Below are 23,871 nucleotides of genomic sequence, written 5' to 3'. Positions count from 1 at the left end.
GGCTCCAGCTTCCCTTGGGAGTCTGCAAACGATTTCACTTTCCAGTTTGGGGAATATGAGCACCATGAGAGAAAATGCACAGCGGACTGTCAGAAGAAAACATTTCAACAACAACACACTATACATTTAGATTCTTCCCAGCAACTAATGCTCCTAGTGGGTGCAGCACAAACTGGGAGGCTTACCCGAGTCTTCTTCCTGGACCCCCAGCCCTCTCCTAGGGCTCTTAATTGGCTCCCTTCTCTGCTTGATCCCTGGGCGGGGCCTCATCTCAGAACACTGCCCCTTCCTACCTTAGCCAGGGTGCTGGAGGTTAATGAGGCCGCCTGCAGGAGTCACAGCTTCATCCTTGGGGTGTTCCAACCCTCGTGCAGCCCTGAGAGTATGGGCTACTTGTGGCACGTTTTTTCCTGGTTCTTATCTTACTTCTCCGAATTTCTATTTTCTGAACCCAAGCTAGGATGCACCGCCTGACAAAGGATTTCTCTGATGCTCTGGGTTTAAGGTTAACGATGACAGTAGCTTCTGTTTAAGCTATTGACTAAATGTCTATTTTGCTAAGCACCTTATATGCATGTTTCATTTGCTCCCACAGGAACCACATAAGGAAATGAGGTTCAGAGACATTTATCGAGTTGTCTAAAGTCACGCAGCCAGTAAGTGACAGAGCTACAATTGCCATCTTGTCCTGACTTCAGCACTCGCACTCTCTGCCATAAAACTAAACTCAGAGGTGTAATTATGGGCTTTGCCAACAGTCACGTATCATTTTGATGCCAAAACATTGGCATTTCCCAGATCTTTTTTTTTTTTTTGAAGTTTTTTACACTGAAAGTTTTTAATCATACAGAAAAACCACAGAATCGGAAATGAGCTCCCATCCCCCTGGTCCAACAATTACCAACATTTTGCCATACTTACTCCATCTAACCATTTCTTCTTCTTCTTTTTTTTTTCTATAGTACTTTAAAGAAAATTCCTGACATTGTGTCTTTTTCCCCTAAATACTTCCATATGTAGCTCAAAGGGGGAAGGAGAGTGGAAGGAGCGATTTCATACAGAATCACAAAACCAAACACCTCACACAGATAAACATTTCTTCGTGTCACCTAATACCCAGTTCAGCTCTAATTTTTCCTTCTGTGTCATCAATGCCTCTTCACATTGGCTTGTTTGACTCAGGATACAAACGAGATGCATGTACTGCATTTGGTTTCAAGTTTTCTAAGCTTCTTAATTTACATTTTTATCCTCTCTTTTCCCTTTCCATTTCATTGATTATTAAAGAAACTGTGTCCATTTTCTGGACGAATGCTTCACAATCCTGATTTGCTGGATTGCTTCTGTGGAGTGTGTTTGACTTGTTCTTCTATCTCCCGTATTCCCTGCAAACGTATAGCTGGAAAAGCTTGATGAGGTTCATTTCATTAGCAAGAACACCACATAGATGGTACAGTGCACTTGGTACCTGATTGTCTATTTTTATTTTATTTTATTTTTATTTTTTTCAAGTAATCCCTATACCTAACGTGGGGTTCAAACTCATGACCCTGAGACAAGAGTTGCATGCTCCATGTACTGAGCCAGCCAGGTGCTCCTCTAATTGTCAATTATAGTGCAGAGAAATATTAATGTGTTTGGACGGCTCCCAGATACTGTGATGGCTGATAGACACAAAAGATTAAATTCCAAAAGACACAAAATTTAAATTCCATATAGTCTTGGATTATCTGACTTTGCACTATATTCTCTTGAGTGGTACGTTTAAAGACTAATCTGCATCACATGCGAAAGCCACAGTATTTCAGCTTCAGTAGGGCTCACTCAGCCTTTGAGGTCCAAAGGCCTCCTTTGTGTAGGGGAGAAGAGTCACCTCCAAGGTGCTTGGAAGAGTTGCCTGTTGTTAGGTGTAGGCAATCTTTCCCTTGAATGCTATCTTGTGGGTGTGGACCGCATTAATGAATTAATAACGACTCAGGAATTAGAAAGTGCCTGGCTGACTCTGGAAGATAGGAAGTATGAACTGAATCAAGAAACAGCCAGGCACAGACCCTGTGTGCTGAGGGAGGCAGCTGGAGGAAATAGCTGGAGCATAAAATGTGGAGAACTATTGATACTCTCAGAGAAAGTAAGCAGGGGGAGACAATAAATTGGTGGGACTTGGACTAAGGAAGAGCCAAATTTTTAAAGACAAGGCAATGAATATAATTCAGAGTGAGAAACTCTAGCAAATATTAAGGTGTGCTTGGAACTTGGGGACTGTATATAGGGCCAGCCAGAAGAGACTTAGAATCACAGAGTCCTCAGACTGAAGGGTCCCATAAATCTCCAATCCAACCTCCTACTTTTGCAGATAGAGACATTGGGACTTAAAAAAGGGGAGCCACTTACTTAAGGTGACACAAAATTACAGCTAGGACAAGAATCTAGTCCTAGGTCCTCCCACCTCACTGTTCTGCATTGTGCTTCTTCAAGGAGCAGTGGCTGCTCTGGAAGAAGTCAAGCTGGCCTGGGGTGGAAAAGGTCTGCACGGAGAAGCCAGACTTCTTTTGTTGGTAAGCCAGCTTAAGCCAAACTTCTGTGATTAAGCCATTTGACCATAATTTGCTTAAGTCTTTTTTTTTTTTTAAGATTTATTTATTTATTTGAGAGAGAGAGAGCAAGAGAGAGCGTGCATATGCATGGGGGAGGGGTAGAGGGACAGAGAATCTCCAGTAGACTAAATGCTGAGGTCGGAGCTGGACTCAGGACTCCGCCCTCAAAATCAAGAGTAGGAAGTAGGAAGCATAGCTCCAGCCAGGCACTCCTTTGTTCAAGTCTTGATAGCTTGTGTGCTGTTATTCTTCTCACTATGTGAACTACTTAGTACTGATAATGATGTGCTGTGCAGGAGGGTAACTATAGGAAGTGTGGAGTGGGCTATATATATAGTTCCATGGTCTAGGTTTAAAAAACAGTAGCCCTGGGGTGCCTGGCTGGCTCAGTTGGAGGAACTTGTGACTCTTGATCTTGGGGTCATGAGTTCGAGCCCCACGGTGGGTATAGAGATTACTTAAAAAATAAATAAACTTAAAAAAAAAAAAAAAAAGCAACAGCCCTACAAATCCTCATCCATTGTCCCATAGCAGCAAGTAAGGCTGGAAGACAGGGCTAGACACAGACAACGGAACGGTGTTGTTACTGATCCTTCTTTGGTAAGTGATGATCTGCCTGAGGGCTGGGGCCTTGAATCAGTCACCTATACCTTCTTAGCACTTAGCAGAAGAAGTTGCATATAATAATAAGTGATACTTAATATGTCTAGTTGAACTACTGAATAAATACCCAACAAGGTAAACCATCTTAATCACATACTCCTCTTCATCCATGCCTCCTCACTGATCTAGTGTTGTGTTCCAGAGCAGTGGTCTTTAGTTGTCACTTGCTTACTTAACACCCTGGCCCTACCACACACATACAGAATTTTAAAAGTTATTTATTCTTTCTGTCATTTGTAAGTCAACATCTGAAAGTTTACATCAAAAGCTTAAATTTGTAGGCATGCCTGAGTGGTTCAGCCATTGGGGGTCTGCCTTCAGCTCAGGGCATGATCCTGGAGTCCCGGGGTGGAGTTCTACATCGGGCTCCCTGCATGGAGCCTGCTTCTCCCTCTGCTTGTGTCTCTGCCTCTCTCTCTCTGTGTCCCTCATGAATAAATAAAAAAAAATCTTTTAAAAAAAAGTTTAAATTTGTAAATAAGATGGATAATTTCCAGGGTATTATAAATATTGGCATTTGAAAATAAAATTCCAAAGTCACACTTTTACATGGATCCAATGGAAAATAGTTATGATAATTATTTGATATACAAAATCATCCATTTAAAAATTATGAATGAGTTCTTCTTTGTGGTTGAGAATTTTATATGGTTTTCTTTCTCCTTAAATTGCATTTCTACTATACCTATTGTAATTTTATTCAACAAAAATAAGTTCAAAAACATAATTTTTCAAAATACCTGTAACTGTTATGTTTTGTTTTGTTTTTTGAGAGAGAGCTTGAGGGAGGTGGCCTGGAGAGGGGCAGAGAGAGATTCCTAAGCAGGCTCATGCCCAGCATGGATCTCACAACCCTGAGATCATGACCTGAGCTAAAATCAAGAGTCAGATGCCTAAACAACTGAGCCACACAGAAGCTCCTGTAACTGTTATGTTCTAGTTGTCAAAATTATTGTTTTATGTTATGTTATAATAACAACTATTAGTAGTACATAATTGATCAAGACAATATAAAATATTATACATTTCAGTAAGAAGAGAAACTTTTAATAAAAAGTAGCAACACATACCATATCCTGGTCATAAAACAAACCTCAAAAAATTTAAAAGAATTGAAATAATATAGACTGTGTCCTCCAACCAAGTGAAATCAAACTAGAAATCAATAACAGAAAGATAACAGGAAAATATCAAAACACTTTTACATAATCCATGAGAAGAGAGGAAGTCTCAAGGGAAATCCAAAAATACATTGAACTGAAAGGAAATGAAATACAGCATATCAAAAGTTGTGGGACACAGCTAAGCAATGCTGAGAGGAAAGTATGTAGCACTAAATGCTTACTTTAGAAAAGAGGGAAGTCTCATATCAATAAGCCAAATCTCCACCTCAACAATCTAGAAAATGAAGAGCAAATGAACCCCAGGGCAAGCAGAAGGACCGAAAATTATAAAGGTAAGAAGAGAAATCAATGAAGTTTAAAAACAGAAAAGCAATAAAGAAAATTTGTGATATAAAGAGCAGGTTCTCTAGGAAGAATAAAATTTACAAACCCTCAGCAAGACTGACAAAGAAAAAATAATAAGAGAGAGAAAATATATAAATGACCAATATCAGGAATGGAAGTGTGGATATCACTACAGAGTCTGAAGACATCAAAATAATAATAAAATTCTATGAACAACTCTACTCTCATAAACTTGACAATTTAGATGAAATAGATTAATATCTCAAAAAACAACCTTTCAAATAATTATAAAAATTATAACTCACCCAGGATGAAAAAAGACAATCTGGAAAACCATATGACAATTAAGAATTCATAATTTTAAAACTCCTGCCCAAAGGAATCTCCAGACCCAGATGGTTTCAGTGGAAAAAGTTACCAAATATTTAAAGAAAAATTAACACCAATTCTACACAATCTCTTCCAGAAAATAGAAGAGGAAATACATTCTAGTTCATTTTATGAGGCTATAATTATCAAGATCCAAAACTAACCAAAGATGGAAGAAAGAACATAGGAAAGAAAGAGACAGAGGGAGGAAGGAAAAGGATAGGGAGGGAGGGAGGGAGGGAGGGAGGGAGGGAGGAAGGAAAGAAGGAAAGAAGGAAACTATAGACGAATAAACCTCATAAATATAGACAAAAGTTCTTAATAAAATAAGCAAATAGAATTCAACAACATATAAAAAGAATTATACACCATTACTAAGTGGGGTTTATCCCAGAAATGTGAGGCTAGTTCAGTATTTTTAAATCATCAATGTAATCAGTCATATTAAAAACAGAAAATAAGAAAACATGTATGATCATATCCACCAATGCATAAAAAACATTTGACAAATTTCAATATCTATTCAACATAAAAATTTTTAGGAAAAAAGAACAGGAATAGAGAGGAACTTCCTCGGCTTGATGAAGAAAATCTACAAAACACCTCCATCTAACATCACAGTTAAAGGTAAAAAACTAAAATGCTTTCCTCCTAAGATTGGGAACAAGGCAATGATGTCTACTTTCACGGCTTTTATTCAGTATAGTGCTAGAAGTTCTTGCCAGGACAATAAGGCAAGAAAAAAAATAAAAATCATATAGATCAGAAAAAAGGAATAAAATTACCCATACTTGCAGATCACATGATTGTCCACGCAGAAAATTCCAAGGAATCTGCAAAAGACTACCTCGAACAAATAAATGAGTTTGGCAAGGTCACAGACTATGAGATATTCATACAAAAATCAATAAATTGATTCCCATAAACTGTATATAGGCAAATGGGCACCAAAAGAAAAAATATAATGCCATGTTACAATTGATCAAAAAGCCGAAATACTGATGTATAAATCTAACAAAACATGTACAGGACATGTATGCCTAAAATTATACAATGCTGATGAAAGAAATCAATAAGATCTAAATGGAGAGACATGCTGCGTGCATGTACTGTACGAATCAACACAGCAAATATGTCAATTCTCCCCAAATTGATATACAGGTACACATACTTCTTACCAAAATCCCAACAAGATTTTTGTCAAATAGTCACAAGATTATTCTAAAATTTGCATGGAAAGGCAAAGGAACTAGAACAGCCAGAACAATTTCAAAAAAGAGAAAGAAATTAGGAAAAACCATTTTCCCTGATTTCAAGATTTGCTTTATAGGTGCAATAAGTCAATTATCAAGACTGTGTGTTATTGGTGGAAGAATAGACATAGAGAGACTAGAACAGAACAGAAAACACAAAAATAGACCCACAACATGTGTCCAACTCCTTTTTGTCAAGGGTACAAAAGACACACAGTGGAGAAAAGATAGCCTTTTCAACAAATGGTGCTGGCACAAATGGACAGCCATAGATATATTAACAACAAAACAAACAAAACAAAACAAAAAAACATCAACTTAAGTTTCACACCTTATACAAAAATTGACTCAAGATGGATCATAGATTTAACTGTAAATTATAAAACTATAAAATTTTTAGGAAAAAAAAAGAGAAAATCATGAGGATCTAGGACTAACCAAAGAGTTTTAAGACATAACACTAAAAGTGTGATCCATAAAAGGAAAAGCTGATAAATCAGAGTTTATCAAAATTTAAAATTTTTGCTCAGCAAAAGACCCTGTTAAGAGGATAAAAAGTCAAGCCAAAGATCGGAAGAAAATATTTGCAAACTGACAGAGTACTTAGTATCTAGAATGTATTAAAAAAACTCTCAGAGCTTAACAGTAAAAAACAAGTAAAACAAACAAAAACCAATCCAATTAGAAAATGGGTAGAACACATGAAAAGGCATTGTACCAAAGAGAATATATGGACAGCAAATAAGTACTTGAAAAGATATTCAATATCATTAGCCACAAAGAAAATGCAAGTAAAATCATGAGCTATCATTGCATACTCTTCAGAATAGTTAAAATAAGATACACTTGGATCCAAGAAAATAAATATATTCTCTCACCACTCCAATCCAACATCATACTAGAATTCCCAGATAATTTAATAAAAGAAGAAAGAAAGTAAAAGGTATACATATTCTGAAGGAAGAAATATAACTTTCTTTGTTTGCAGATGATATGATTATCTATGTAGAAAATCCCAAAGAATTAACAAAATAAAGCTTTCTGGAACTAATAAGTGTTTATAAAGAGGTTGCAGGATACAACATTAGTATACAAAAGTCAATTGCTTTCCTATATACCAGCGATGAATATTTGGAATTTAAAAATTAAAAACCCACTACCATTTATATTAGCATGCCTCAAAATGAAATACTTATATATAAATCTAAGAAAATGTAAAAGAGATCTATATGAGGAAAAAAAACCTCTGAGGAAAGTAATCAAAGACATAAAAACATAAAGAAATATTCCATATTCATAAATAGGAAGACTTAATATTGTTCAAGTATTAAAGTTCCTCCCAAATGGTCTATAGAGCCAACACAATCCCATTCAAAATCCCAGCAACTAATTTTGAGAATATCAGCAAACTGATTCTAAGTTTACATGAAAAGACAAAAAAGCCAGGATAGCCAACACAATATTGAAGAACAAAGGCAGAAGATAGACACTACCCGACTTCATGACCTACCATAAAACTACAGTAATCAAGACAGTGTGGCGTTGGTGAAAGTATACACAAATAGATCAGTGGAACAAAACAAAGAGACCTATACAAATATGCTCAACCGATCTTAGGTAAAGGATGAATGGAAAGTCAATGGAAAAAAGACAGTATTTTCAATGAATATTACTGAGAACAATTGGACATCTACATGCAAAAAAAAAAATGTAATCTAGGCACACACCTTACGACTTCCACAAAAATTAACTCCAAGTGGATCATTAAACCTACATGTAAAAGACAGAACTATAAAACGTCTACAAGATAACCTGAGGAAAATCTACATGAGATAATATTTGGCCATGACTTTCAAATATAACACAAAAAACATAGTCTGTGAACGAAAAAATCTGATAGGTTGGACTTCATTTAAATTGAGAACTTCTATTTTATGAAAGACACTTTCAAGAGAATGAAAAGCCAAGTCAAAGACTGGGAGAAAATCTTTGCCAACACACATCTGATAGAGGACTATTATCTAAAATACACCCCCAAAAAACCTCTTAAAACCCAACAATAGGAAAACAAACAATACAACTACAAAGTGGGCAAGAGATCTGACACCGGGATCCCTGGGTGGCGCAGCGGTTTGGCGCCTGCCTTTGGCCCAGGGCACGATCCTGGAGACCCGGAATCGAATCCCACGTCGGGCTCCCGGTGCATGGAGCCTGCTTCTCCCTCTGCCTGTGTCTCTGCCTCTCTCTCTCTCTCTCTCTGTGACTATCATAAATAAATAAATAAAAAAAATTAAAAAAAAAAAAAAAAAGAGATCTGACACCTCACCAAAAAAGATATATAATTGCAAATAAACATAAAAATATGTTCAACATAATACATCATTAGGGAAATGTACATTTAAAAAACAGGCACTACATATCTATTAGAATGGTTAAAACCCCAAACACTGATAACACCAAATGCCATAAAGGAGATCGAACAATAGGAATTATCATTCATTGCTGGTAGGAATACAAAATGGTACAGCTACTTTGTAAGACATGCTGGCATATTCTTACAAAGCTAAAGGTAGTCTTGCCATACAATCCAGTAATTGCATTCCTTGCTATTTACCCACATGAATAAAAACTTGTGTCCACACAAAACTGTGTGCACAAATGTTTCTAGCAGCCTTATTCATAATTACCAAATAATGAGTATCTTTCGGTGGGTAATTGACTAAACAAGTGGTGGTACAACCGTACAATGGATTATTATTCAGTAATAAGAAAAAATGAGCTATCAAGACATGAAAAGACATGGAGAAACCTTAAAATCATATTGCTAAGTGAAAGAAATCAATCTGAAAAGACTACACGCTCTATGATTCCAAATACATGACATTCTAAAAAGGCAAAACTATGGAGACAATTAAAAAATCATTGGTTAAAATTAAAAAAAAATAAAAATAAAAATAAAAAATCATTGGTTGTAAGGGATTTGCAAGGTGAGAGGGAGGGTGTACAGGAATTTTTAGGGCAATGAAACTATTTTGTACACTGTATTTTAATACTCTAATGGGCAATATGTAACATTATACATTTATTAAAACCCAAAGAATTATAAAAGAGTAAATCCTAATGTGAAATATGAGTTTTGGTTAATAACAATGTATCAGTAATTGTTTACCAATTATAACATGCACCACCTTAATGGAATATGTTAATAATAGGAGAAATTATATGCTGGGGAGGGGAGAGAAGGAGGAAAGAGAATATGTCTATGGAAACTTTCTGTATTCTCAATTTTTCTGAAACCTTAAAAATGCTCTAACAAATAATGTCTAGTAATTTTTTTTAAGTGCAATCTCCCATAAAGAAGAATTCCAGAGAATTTATGCAGGAACCCCTCCCTCAAAGAGGTAGAGATTAACACCTAACCCCATGAGGGTGGTCTGCCGTTGGTAACCTGCTTTTAAAGAGAAAAAAAAATTACAGAAAGGGAGAAACAGAGTAACTCAACAGTGGAGAAACCTGACAGACTCTCCCTCGCCCGGTGATCAAGGTTGACATCATAAGTCATGATCGCAAGCACCCTTGGTATGATGTGATGACAATGGCACCTCTTCTTTGTGGTAATCCTCCCTGAACCCACGACCTCAGGCTAACCTTGAGGAAACAAAACAAACCCGAATTGAAGGATATTCTATAAACTACCCGGCCGGCCGGTGCACTTCAAAATTGTTAGGGTCTTTAAAAACAAGGGAAATCTGAGAAACTGTTACAGAGATAAGACAAAAGAGATGCGACAGATAAAAGTAATGTGGTCCCCTGGTGGAATCCCCTAACAGAAGAAGGACACTAGGAACAAACTAGTGAAACCTAAATAAACTGCGACATTTAGTTAAAAGTGATGTGTCGATGTTGATTCCTTAGTTGTGACAATGGGACCAGACAGATGTAACATGTTAACAGTAAGGGAAATTGAGTGAGGGCTGCATGGACCTCTCTTCTATCTTTGCAACTTTTCTACCTATCTAAACGGATCCTAAAATTTAAAGTCTATTACAAAACCACACGTTTAAAAAAGGAAGATCACTGACTGCCAGTGAAGATGCAGAGAAACTGGATCCCTCATACGTTGCTAGTGGAAACGAAAAAGGGTAAGAGTCACTCAGGAAGACCCTTCGGCGCTTTTTAAAAATTAAACATGCAACCTCTATGTGATCCCACAATTGGACTCCTGGATATTTATGCCAGGGAACTTCTGTGAAAACTTAGTCACATAAAAACCTGTGTATGAGTATTTATAGAGGCTTTTCCTGTAATAGCTCCCAACTGAAAACAACCCAGATGTCCTTCGCTGTGTGAGTGGTTAAACAGATTGTACGTAGGACATCCATACCATGGCATATCACTCAACAGTAAGAAGGAACAGACTATTGGTACACACAACAGCCTGAATAAACCTCCAGGGAACGTTGCTGAGTGAAAGGAGCCAAGCCCAAAAGGTTGCGTAGTTGATAATTCTATCCTAAAACATTCTTGAAATGACAAAATAACAGAAATGAAGACCAAATTAGTGGTTAAGAAGGGGCAAGATGGAGGAAAGCTAGGTGTGTTTATAAAAGGTCAACCTGAAGAATCCTGGTGGTAATGGAAATATTCTGTATCTTGACTATATTGTTATCAATGTCCTGGTTATAATATTGTGCTAGAGTGTTGCAAGATGTTACCGTTGGATAAAAGCTACCCAGGATATCTGTGCATTATTTCTTACAACTACATGTGAATCTATTTCCTCTAAATGAGAAGTTCAATTAAGAATTTTTTACTGGAAAATTATTTCTTAATGAAAAGATTAAGGCTTTAATTTTAATTGCTTTATGTAGCCATGCATGATATTACTTGTTATTAGAATTAGACAGGCATCAGTATCTATTTTATTCCTGCTTTTCATTTTTATAGAAGTAGTGCTGGGAAACTTTGTTCACATAAATAAGTTTGGAAGGAGTTTTATTATAGCAATATGATTTAACTCTCTGAACTCTTTCCAAGTTCTATGCCAAAAATAACATACAGCTCTATCATCAAGAATTATTTTTAATAATCTATCAGCTGACAACTCGATTAGGTCCTCCTCTGATATCTTTGAAAGCAAAGAATTGGAAAACATCTGACTTACAAATACCTAGTGTTCAGTCTTTGCAGTCATTAGCTTTCTCTGCTTCTGAAGAGTCACTAAAATGCTTTACCTGGACTCATCAAAAGATTTAGTATCCTTACTATTCTTTTTCTTGGTGGCACCTTCTAATTTGATACACTTAGAAAGAGTAAGATAAATTGAAATAGTGTTAATTTCAGCACACATATGCCAACAACTTTTATAAAATTATTTTACATGATCATATTCTTAATTTTATTATTGTCAAACTTTTCAAAATGTAGATTTTTTAAATGTAAGCTTCAGATTTAACAAAGTTTATGAATAACTTCCACAATCATTTACAAACACTCACAAATCATAGCCTAATCATTGAAAGTAATTATCATTGTAAAAGTAATCACCCAGGGTAGATTTATTCTCTATCCAAACAAAAAAGAAAACCATCACACTTAGTTTTAATCTTGTAATCCAAATCAGTGTGTTAATATATGTCCTCACAGCAAACAGTCTACATTCTAAGATGATAGACAGATAGATACAGAGAGGAGAGAGAGAGAGAGAGAGCTTGAACTCTTACCATGAATTTATCATATATCACCTGGATGAAGTAATGTACCACCACCTTGCCTATTTCCTGTCTTCACTCACTGTATTTTTATGGGATTTGCATGATTGCAGTATTTTGTTTGACAATCACTGGGATATGGATGAGAAGATTCATTAAACAAAAAATATCACGTTTCCTAGCTCATTGTGCAATATATCTGAATTCAAAATATCTTCCAAATGGGGCAAAGTACCCCATTTCTAATGCCATGCTTTGCCCTTAACAGAAATCTGTATATGACAAGGAAAGACACAAAGCTTCGAGTTTTATGTTGTCTTCCTTAATATTCCCAGTTACCCCTTGATGCCATCAAGGTTTTTATACTTGCCTTAATGCACCATAATAAGTTTGGGGATGAATAAAAGTTAATGAATTTTTTCTTTTTTATAAAATGAGCAAAGAGCTATTGAGAAAGAATAGGCAAGAACAGAGAACCAGCCAATGCGGGTGTGTTGTCAAGCAGATCAACTTCAGGGAAGGGTAGAAATGGAATTAAGGATCTAGAAACCGATTCCCTTAAATCAACTCATGCCTGAATATCCCTTGGTAAGTCTTCATGTCTCCTCAGGCACACTCACACTCCAGCTGGTAAACATTATTTTCCCTTCTTGCCACCCACACACACAGAAGCAGGTGTATCTAGAATGTTATCTGAACTTAAAGACCTTCTTGTCCATCATTTCAGTACTGTTTGAGCCCTAACCAATGAATGTACCTAGTTGGGTAAGCAGCAGTGTTGAATTTATACTTAGTGCAATGGTGAGGTATTAAGAAAGAGAAGTCAAATGTCTTCAGGAAGCAATAGCCCATGACAAGAAGCCAGGGAGACATACATGAAACAAACACACCACACATGAAAGGTGCATAAGAATATGGCAAAAATATTTACACTTCTTACTGAAAGGGAGGTAGGAGACTGCTAGAGGGGTTGAAGAAACTGGAAATAAGGGATCTCGAAGATTGGGGAGATTTCAGGAGGAGTTGCATTTGTTTCAGAGATTCAGAAATAGGCACAAATGAATTTTGTTAGGGTAAGTAAGGCCAATGGACTTAGACCTTTTAAAAATGTCCACAGTTATCTCTTGGTAAATAAAAATGTTTGCCCTTCTTTCCTATTCATAGGTAATATTTTGTTCTTTAAAAAAAAGATTTTATTTATTTATTCACGATAGACATAGAGAGAGAGAGGCAGAGACACAGGCAGAGGGAGAAGCAGGCTCCATGCCAGGAGCCTGATGTGGGACTCGATCCCGGGATTCCAGGATTGTGCCCCGGGCCAAAGGCAGGCACCAAACTGCTGAGCCACCCAGGGATCCCTAATATTTTGTTCTTGAGCCAGACTTCTATATTCAATGATAAGACAGAGAAACGGGAGAGATAGAGGGAGAGAGAGAGATGGAAGGAATGAGAGAAAAGAAAAGAGGCATGGAGGAATGAAAGGAGGAAGGAAGACAACCAGTTTCCATCCCCTTAGAATTTCAGCTCAATTTCTGGACTGGTGGTAGTCGGATGTATTAATTTATACTAAAGTGTTAATGGCTTACAACATGTATACCCTTCAGCTCCAAGATCCCTTTCAGTTCAAAGGCTCTGTGACATGTTATGTATCTTAAGGAATCAAAGTACAATAAAAGAATAAGACAAAAGGAAGTTTAGAGTAAAAGAATGGGGGGACACTCCCTGTCTTCCTCATTCAGGCATTCCAATCAGGGAACTCCATGCAGCAGCTATAACTTACTGAGCACACCAATAGGTCCATTAGTGACCATCAGCCAGTAGATGGCGGTCTTCATATTAACTGACTTCACTGGATTGGCCCTCCTTTCTACAAGATCGTATTTGTGGGGTTGGTTAGCTTAACGCATAGGTGCAGTAGGAAGCTACCTACACATTGTGAATTGGACAGCCCTAGGTTAGGTCTCCACCTGCTCAAAATTAACTTCCTCATTGACCCTGCAATTTATTCTAAAATTCAAATTTATCCAATTCTTGGGGGCAGGGGGTGGGGATGCCAAGCAGGAAGGGGAACTAAGGTTAGTCATTAACACTTTAGCAGGAACTAATATGGTATTTTAACTCATGAGAGAAAAGATCTTGAAACGTATTTTAAAAGACTGGTAAGTTCCTAAAAGAGGATCTGCACAGGTTTGGTGGTTGTTTAGGCAAGACATTCTATATTGTAAGCTGGAGTAGCATGTAGGCACCTAAGTTATATCCTTAAAAAAAGAAAAAGGCAAAAAAGAAAGAAAGAAAGAAAGGAAAGAAAGAAAGAAAGAAAGAAAGAAAGAAAGAAAGAAAGAAAGAAAGAAAGAAAGAAAGAAAGAAAGAAAGAAAGAGAAAGGTAGGAAGAAAACAAATGGTGGATTGGAGTAGATCAATTTTGCTTGAGATCAGACCGGGTCTCCCCACATTGGTTCCTTCAGTTCCCATCTCACAGTAACAGACTCAGAACCCGAAGGTTTGTTAAAAAGTCCATAAAGCTTCTCACACCTTGGCTGTGTCCAGTGACTACATAATTCCTTGTCACTCTATTCTGTTGCCCATGGTCCTGGATCTGTTTGGGCCAGCCCCTTTTTCATCTCTAGGATGGCCGGAGAAGTGAGGGAACATAGACAAAAAGGGATTATTCAAAGGGGGGCAAAGACAGTGAGAAGACTGTAACTGGTACAATACCTGCCCCATGGTACACTGGAGAAGACAGGACCTAGTCAACAAGATACTGTCTTCAAAGACTTTAGGGCAGCCCCGGTGGCTCAGCGGTTTAGCGCCACCTTCAGCCCAAGGCCTGATCCTGGAGACCAGGGATTGAGTCTTGCATCGGGCTTCCTGCATGGAGCCTGCTTCTCCCTCTGCCTGTGTCTCTGCCTCTCCCTCTGTGTCTATCGTGAATAAATAAAATAAATCTTTAAAAATAAAACAAAACAGTGTGACATAAAGAAAATTTCACCTTCTGGGATGATGATTATATAATAATAGTAATAATAATAATAACTCACATTTGTTGAACCATCATGGTGAAAAACTGTATTTCACATACCTGATCTCAGTTAATAATTACAACATTTCTGTGAAGTGGGTGTTATTATAACCGCCATTTATGGATGGGGAAACAAAGGTAGAGAGGAGTTAAGGAACATAGGAAGGCTGAACATTTAACCACTTGTTGGTCCCCTCTTAGATTGATCAGCTGCCCTGAGAGGCAAGTCGCCCCCTACAGTGGCATTGAAGCAGACATGGGATACATTGGGCAGGAGTGCTGTCAAGGAGACACATTGGATTCAATTATCTTAAAAGATTATTTATTTATTCATGAGAGATACAGAGAGAGGCAGAGACACAGGCAGGGGGAGAAGCAGGCTCCAAGCAGGGAGCCCAATGTGGGACTCGATCCGAGTCTCCAGGACCACACCCTGGGCTGAAGGCGGCGCTAAACCGCTGAGCCACTAGGGCTGCCCTAGATTTAAAGATCTTAAAAGTTTTCCCAACCCTTCAGGCAAGTGGGTTGTTCAGTCACTCAACAGACGTGTGGAGTGCCAGGCAGTGTCCTAGGCACTATGACAGATCATGTTACTAAAAGGAAGAAGGGAAGAAGCAAAGAGAGGGAAGGGGCAGAGGAGAACCTTCTAAGGGGTTAAAAGATTAGCTTTTTTTTTTTTTTTTAGTACAATTGTGACAGCTACTATCTCATAGAAGTGAAGAAATGCTATATAAAGGGGAATACAATCTAGTCTAAGGAATCAAGGAAGGTGACATTTAAGCTGTGACCTGGAAGCTGAGTAAGAGGTACTTTGTCCATAGATAAGGGGGCAAGGAGCAGGGTGGGGGATTCATGGGTTTTGAGCAGGGGAGAAAAGTAGAGTTCTGTGTCTTCAAAGCCTACTATAATTGCTTTGTGGATGTTGGAATGGAAAGAATGGAGAGAAGACGTTAGGAGACCAGTGAGGAGATTAGCATAGGAATAGGAAATGGCCCTCTTTCCACATGGTTCACAAGGCACTGCCCACCCACATCCACTGGGGTGCATCTTCCTGAAGGGGAAGGAAACCCAGGAGGGGAAGATGGAAGATAGGCCTGGGACCTACAGTAGGTCTCCACCAGCCCAACCGCCAGCAGCTGTCCCAGCTGGTCAATGCACTTGGTGAGGTTTTCAAGTCCGAATTCAGCAAACAGGGTGGAGCAGGGTGTGCCTGGGGGCTCTTGTGCACCCTTCCATAATTAAGGACAGCTGTCCTGAGCTGTAGCCCCAAGTGTCTACCTCCCACACTGCCCATCATTACTGGTTCCTTCTCCACCATCCAGAAGTGTGGGAAGTTGGGGCCGAAGACAAAAAATTCCAGGCAGCAGCTAGGGAGTCAAAGAGAAGGAAAGTTTATTCTGCAAAGAAGTCTCAAGTCAGATAATTATTCTAAATGCACAAAAGAATTAAGAATGGATGCATATTTCATGCAAATTTGGCAAATGAGAGTCCTGATAAGCCCGGAAGTGGGAAGAACAAAGGGCTCTGAATGAGGTCTAATGCTGATTTTTCCCCCAACTTACTGGGCGGCCTTGGATAAGACTTTTGACCTTTCTCTCTCTGCTTCCTCACTCTCAAAAACAGAGATAATCGTATTTATCACTTTTATCTTTCAAGGATGCTGTAAACCTCAAGCTTACAAGAAAAGTGTTCTGAAAGTTAAAATCTTGATACAGAAGTGAGGCAGTGGTTCGTTAGGACTGAAAATCAGATGGCAGGCTTGGGAAAGAGCCAGGCTTTGCTCCAGCTGCCCATGATGTCATTCAATGCTTTTCACTGGAAATCAAGACTTCATGTTCTAGTAGGTCTTTAGAGTGTACAGTGCCCCTGCCATAAGCTCCTTTACACCACTTGCCCGGCACTTGCCCCTGCTCCCACAAGCCCCAGATTCTTAAGACTTTGCAGCTGAGACCCTGCCGAAGTATCTTCAATCAAGTTACAGAGCAGCTTTCCCTCTTCTCTGCCAAAGTCTTAAGAAATCCTTCCAATACAGTCAGTGGCCGCTATAAGCCAATGTTCCAGGGATGTTTAAGTGGGAGAGGTCTTGAACAATATGACTGTGAGTGCAGTACAACTTTTCATTTTGCCTTTTTGCTTTTTTTTTAATTTAAATTCAATTAGCCAACATACAGTACATCATTAGTTTCAGATATAGTGTTCAATAATTCATCAGTTGCGTATAAGACCCAGCGCTCATCACATCACATACAAGTTTTCATTTTGATTTGACTTCTCTAGAAATAATTGAAACTTGACCTCCTTGCTTAAAGCAGCACCCTGTTCCCTGCTCTTTCACCAAAGGTACAGGCCCCTATTGCATTTTCTTCAAACATCTACCATGTCTAAACTTTTTCATCCATTTGCTCATTGTCTGTCTCTCCACCAAAAAGAAAGCTCCGTAAGTTGAGAAGCCAAGTCTGTTGTATTCAATCCTCTATCTCTGATACCTAAAACTATGTCTGGCACATAGTAAGATTTTTGATTGACTGAATGAATAGATGTTATTGGGCTTTTTAAAATTTGTATATTGTCTGTTATCTGTCTTCATCCACTAGAATAGGTCTGCCAGGAGATCCTCAACACCTAGAACCCCAAGCACTTGAAAAGCATTTGCTGAATGAATGAATGAATGAATGAGTTTGTGAGTGAGTGCTAGAAATGAATATAGGCTGAAGAGTCCAGAAAAAATTCCTGGAGGAAGGGGAATCTGAGCTGGTCTTAAAAGAGTTAGTCGAGTTTGGATGTCATCATCATTTTAATCTCATTATTCTGCGAGATCTGACATTAACAACAGTGAGCTAACATTATCATCAGAGGGCTTGCTATGTATGAGGCATTATTTGGGGGCACTTTATCACCATGTTTCATATCTCAGAGAACATATTTGGGCCAGTTTATAAGCCAACCTGAAATAATTTTCTGCCTTAAAAAAAAATTGGGTTTGACACATTCTTGTTGTGGAAGTCAGCCATTGTTCAGTGATGCTCTGAACAGCTGCAGACCAGAGGAACCCAGAGGAAGCTCCTCCTGCCTGCTGTTTAAGCAGCTGGCAGGTTAACAGAGACCACCCCAGACCCTGCAGCTATCAGCAGCTGCTCGAGCGGATGGAAATTCTGTTGCCCACAGAGTCCAACAGATGAGAACAGAGGGAGTGGCCTTGGCCACTGGTAAGACCTGTGTATGTCAGCCCTAACGTGGAGGAAGTTTTTGAGTCCCTAAAGGTCAACTAGTTAGCATGGTTCAGATAAGAATACTTCAGAGTTCCAGCAAGAACGTCTGTGTGTCCCCGCAGTCAGGTACAGTGAGGGCCACCCCAACTGCTGGGGTGGGGAAGTCTATTGGTGTGGCTTCACTATAAACTTGTTTCCATACTTACTTCAGCCCCTTACAAGGCTACGTAGCCAAACTTCTAGATTTGTCAAGAATCAGAGGTGAAGGAAGTCAGAGAGATTATTTAGACTGAGCCCCGTGTCTGTGTCTAAGGGATGAGCCACTCATTTGATGGAGGGTCAAATCGTTTTAATTTTTCAATGGAGGGTCATCGTCCTGCCCCAGGCCACATAGCCAGCTGACAGCAGCTAAAGAGTCAAGCTTCTTAACCCAAAGGCCAGTGCTCTCATGTCAGTTTTGGACTAAATAGGTTTCTGCAGTATTATTATTAGTGATTCTATTGCTTTATCTTTTTTCAAACAGCAATCATCAGGGTGTTATTAACAAAACAATTATGAATCATATTATCAAGCAAGTCTATGTCAGACTTCATGCTAAGGGTTTTATTTAAAATTGACATTAACACTCATGATAATACACTTTCATTTATTCAGAATGATGGAAGTTTCAAGGTGAAAGAATCTCTACCAAGTGAAATACCTTGTAGAAATTATAATCTCTCTGTAATTTAAAATGTAATTAATGACTCTCAACACAAAAAACAAACCAGACCCAGTTAAGTTTTTCTTGAGGGTACAATAGAACAGAAAATTCTCAGGCTTCTGAAGCAGATGACTTGTGTTCTAATTTAGATTCTAGATTCCACTGTCTTCTAAATGTGTGACCTCAGGCAAGTTGCTTAACCTCTCTGAGCTTTGGATCCCTCATCATTCAACTGAGGATAATCAGACTGATTCCACATGCTTCCTACCACGTGATGCTGCCGCCCTGGCCACAACTTGGATCACCAATGGCCTCTTGTGATCCTCTGTAGAATGCCAGCTGCCTGAAAGTAGGTTGTGAGCCTCACCAATGGGAATGTCTAGCTGGGATAGTTACTAAGCCATCAGAGCTTCTGACGGGACATTGGAATGGGAGATACTCTGAGAGGATCCAGAGAATGAGGTGGTCCAGAGCCTAGAGACAGAGAGAGGGATATGTGGAAGCCGGTAGTAAACAAAAACATCGTGACGGGGGAAAGAAGAGTGGGGAGGTCAGTCTTGTGGTGGCAGCGCTCATGATAAATAGAGGCATTTGCAAAGAGAGGGCAGTCATGGAGGCCCTGAGGCTGCAAGAGCCACCGATAGGCAGGCAGGCTACGAGGAAGATGGGAAGGGAATGATTTGAAGCTGAGAACAGCAGCGGGAGGGGTGGGAGTACAGGTGGAAGAGGAGCCTGGACAGAGGTACAAGTTCCCGGGTTGCTCTAGGGTCCCTCCAGCTGCTGTGGCCTCCACAGCCTCCTCAGACAGCTGGGTTGCCACCACCTCAGCATACTCTGGCAGCTGTTTTCTCAAACAAGCTCTGGGTATCTTGTAGAGACAGAGAAAAAAAATACAACGTGGCCTTTCCCCCCAGGGAGTGCTTCATCTCGTTCTCATAGAAGTAGAGCTAATACGGAACACACAAAATCAAGTGGTGGCGACACCCACACACTTCCTAACTGGGCAGACGTGGACTTCAGTCCTAGCTCTGCCATCTGCTGACCGTGGAAGCTGGGAAGAAGCTGGTGATCCCCGCGGGGCTCCTCGTGCTCCTGGGGGGCGCAGGTGCGCAGGGCCCACGGGCCTGGCCTGTCCCACGGCCACATCACACTCGTCCTAGTTTCCGGGCCTTCCCCCACTGTGCCCTGCTGGGATGCAGCCCCCTTTTGCTCTGGGAGACGAGACGAAAGCCGAGGGAGAGAGAAGACCAGAAACACACGTCGAGAAAGGCTGCCTCCAGTTATCCCGGCGAGGGGGCCCCAGGGCCCAACTTCCTTGACCGAGACTCGCACCAGTGCCTCCCGGGCCCGCTGGCACGAGGCCACCGTGAGCTGCGCGCCCGCCCGGCACCGGGCCTCTGCGAGCGGCCTCCGCGCTGGAGAGGGACCGAGGGACAAGGACGCTCCAGCTGCAGGCCAGTTCCTAGAAAGTCCGATGAAATGGATGTCATTCCTTTGCTGTGAGTAATCAGCCCAACAAAGCCCACTGGTATTTCCGAGTCCATTCCCAGTGCCCAGAGCCCAGCCCCGCGGCACAGCAGCTGCAGGGAGTGGAATGCAGCTCGCAGGCACTTTGTCCTGGATTTGGCCTTAGGAGAGCCTCTTGGCCCGGAAGTGGAGAGGCGCCCTGAAGGTCACTCGGCCGACCGCGGCGTTTGGGGACCCCCTTTCGCCCGTCCAAGCACGGGGACCAGGGGAACAAGGGTGGGCACAGGAAAACGATGTTCCTTATCTGCTCGATCTTCCACTGGAAGGGGCTACAGGAGAGAGCCAGACAGGGAAAGGGCAACTCGGCCTCCCGTGGGGTGTCTGCCCCCCCCCCCCCCACCTTTCTCCTTCCTCCTCCATCTTTGGAGCCCAGAACAGGCCATCCCTGCACTCCTCCCCTTCCAGCCCGCTCACCAGAAGTCTGGGGCAGCCACCATCCCGGTCGCGTGCGGCTGCAGAGCTGCTCCTTATTCCCTGAGGAGTGGCAGCAGGGGCTTCTCTAATCTGAGAGCCCATGGGCCTGGGTAGGTTGCACTGGGAAGCCCTGTCTTTTGCCTCGGCTCATTCAGTAGTCCCAGAGGCCCCACTGGGAGGTGTTAGGACCCATCCTTACCAATGAGGAAACTGAGGCACAGCAAAATTAAATGGCTTGCTCAAGACCCCTCAGCCCCTCTTTCCACTGCCTAGACAAACCCTCTGCAACCTCCAGGCCGATTTTAAAAAGACAGCAGCTTTGAGAGCTCCCTGTTCCTCAACCAACCTCCCACCAAAATGAAAGAATACCCCTGCAAGAGCCACCAGCCACAGCTAACTGCCCCACAGCCCCAAAAGGAAAACTCTAAAGTGCCCTCTTCCAAATGGGCTGCTCTCCCCCAGCATAATTTTCAGGCAGGCATTAAGGCTTCAGGGAGCCAGCTCCTGGGCGGGAGCATTTCTTTTGCATGCACTGCCTGTTGCAATTTCTGACCTTCCCCAGGGTGTAAGCAATAGTCTTGAGGTAGCTGGGGGTGGGGGTGAGGGTGGGGATCCAGGGGTCTGTGCCCCTCGAATCTGGCATCCTTGTAAACATCCTGATCATTCTGGATTTACCAGCTCAGAAAAGAAGATTCTTGTAAGCACACAGTTGCCTGTGGTCAGGGGGATGATCTCAAACCGCTTCTAGTTCCTGGGCCAGCAGCCAGCTGCCTTGGATGGTCAGAAGGTGAAATTTGAATGCTAGTGAATGGGAGAGCGGAAGTTCAGCAAGGCTGAGTTAAGCCCATTCATGAAAAAGATCTAGTCTCACTTCCTTATTGCCAGGAGTCGTGTGTGGAGGGTGTGCCTGAGCGCTGCTGTCTCACTTTTTCACCCGACCCCTCCCCTCTTTCCTTCCTTCCTTCCTTCCTTCCTACCTTCCTTCCTTTCCTCTCTCTCTCTCTTTCTTTCTTTCTTTCTTTCTTTCTTTCTTTCTTTCTTTCTTTCTTTCTTTCTTTCCTTCTTCTTTCCTTTCTTTTTTTTTTCTTTCTCTCTCTTTCCTCTCTCCACAAAAATCTAAAGTTCATCCTCAGGAAACTGCCAAAGAATGTGTAACTGGTCTGTGGTTTGCTGAAAAAAAGAAAGAAAGGAAGAAAGAAAAAGAAAGATTCATAGGAAGAAAATACCCTCCCTCCCTAAAACCTCTCTCTTATACACACACACATAAACACACACACACACACACACATGCACACACGTGCACATGGGCATTCAGTATCACTAGTGGGAAAGGTTAAGAGTCAGATTTGTCATCTGCCCTCTGGTTCCCGATGCAGTCCCCACCCCATCCCCACCCCCGCCCCGTCCCTGCTGTTCTCCCTCCCAGTCCCTGTGGCTTGAGATGGTAGTCAGCCCTGGATGGAAGGCCAGCACAGTCGTAAGGCTGACCCATACGAACTTTTCTGAGGTTTAACTCCAGACTTCTCCAGTGGAGAAATTCACTACCACTGAGTTGGGCGGGCGCCTTTGGCAGCCTGTGCCCACCTCTAGTGGCATGATTTCCAAGCTTTCAGAAGGCCACGTGGAGCTGCAAAACCCGAGGCCAGTTAATCTCCAGGAATGTCAGTCTCCTTGTCTGTAAAATGGGGCTGATAATAGTTGTGCCCTCCTCTTGGAACACTGGTGCAGGGGCTAAGGTAACACACACAGCCCGATGTGTGTGGAATGGGAAGTGCTGTGTTGTCCCCGAACACCCATGTGACAGGGAATTCACTAGACTGCAAGGCCGTCTGTTCATTTTCAGTCCCACTGTTAAGACAGCACTGACTTTGCTGGGCTTTTCTGCGCCTTCAGAGAGATGGAGGCGCCTCCTTTACCTTTGGTAGTAGAAATTGGGGTGGCTACCAAGAAAATACACCCACCTGGCTCAGCTGGACCCACTCCTGATTCACCAGGGCCTCACAGCCCTTCGCATGAGAAAGAAGATGTATCTCAGGGAAGATGAAACCGAAGTGCCCAAAATGATTAATTGGTGCAGGAGATTTTAAGTGCCAGTTTTTCATTGTTTTTCTCCACCTCTAGCCAAGAAGTGCTTACTAGGCACCCACAATGATTTCGGAGTCACCCTGGGGGAGGCGCACCTGTCCCACCGCGGAGGCCACCTCCATGCGTGCAGCAGGTGGAAGAGCAGTAGGCACTTTCCCCGATGGTAAGCGCCGTCTCCTGCGCTGCTGGTGCCCCCTGAAATCCCATTCCTGCTGCTCCTGCACCCTGGTAAAGCGGTGTCGTGACAACTGCTATTCAGGAAGTCCTCCCTCAGGAGGAATAAAGTCATCTGGAGAGGTATTACCCCTCTCTCCGTGTTACAGAACAAGACACTGATGCCCAGAGAGATCGTGGCGATGGTTTGAAGCTGCCAGATTTCTCCAAGCTTCTGTCCCTGCCACAAAGGTGGTTTCTCCAACAGGTGCAGATGACACAGGGCACTGTTTTTATTCCCCCTCCCCAGTCCATAGTTCTTCTTCACTGAGCTGGGCAGGAGCTTCCAACCAGCCTGCAAGTTCCCTCCCAGACACGGGCCACCGCACACCCCTGCTTCTGGTGTGCTCTGCCCCTGGATTTGGCCATGCAATGCACACACATTGAGTGCTTCCTAGAACCCCAGAGTGCAGACAGTCCAAGCCTGCAGACCCCAGGGTGGAGAAGGAGGGGCTCCCAACTAAGGGATCTCTCTCAGCGCCTTCACTTCCTTCCCCCTCCGTGGCCCTCCCCCATGTCCCCAAGCCATCCATTGATAGTGAAAGAGAGGAAACATCTGCTCTGAGTTCAGCTCCTCTGCCCTCGGGTCAGGGCGACTTATAGGAAGAGATGGTTGGAGGGATTGCAACCTTGAAATAAACC

The 23,871-nt window shown here is 41.6% G+C and overlaps 1 long non-coding RNA gene across 2 annotated transcripts; it reads left to right on the top strand.

Annotated features, from left to right (window-relative positions):
• Positions 1 to 594: 594 nt before the first annotated feature.
• LOC119878993 lies at positions 595 to 23,263 on the top strand. Of its 2 annotated transcripts, XR_005387285.1 has the most exons (6): positions 595 to 656; positions 2,476 to 2,555; positions 3,126 to 3,194; positions 19,140 to 19,339; positions 19,905 to 20,489; positions 23,053 to 23,263. It is a non-coding gene; the product is annotated as an uncharacterized LOC119878993 (long non-coding RNA). The 2 variants fall into 2 exon arrangements; XR_005387284.1 differs by having other exon boundaries at positions 19,140 to 20,489.
• The last annotated feature ends 608 nt before the right edge of the window (positions 23,264 to 23,871 follow it).

The sequence above is a fragment of the Canis lupus genome, unplaced genomic scaffold (genome assembly GCF_011100685.1).
Source record: "Canis lupus familiaris isolate Mischka breed German Shepherd unplaced genomic scaffold, alternate assembly UU_Cfam_GSD_1.0 chrUn_S2193H2393, whole genome shotgun sequence".
Taxonomy (NCBI): Eukaryota; Metazoa; Chordata; class Mammalia; order Carnivora; family Canidae; genus Canis; species Canis lupus.
Note: the sequence above shows the minus strand (reverse complement) of the source record. Positions and strands in the feature narration are given on the sequence as shown.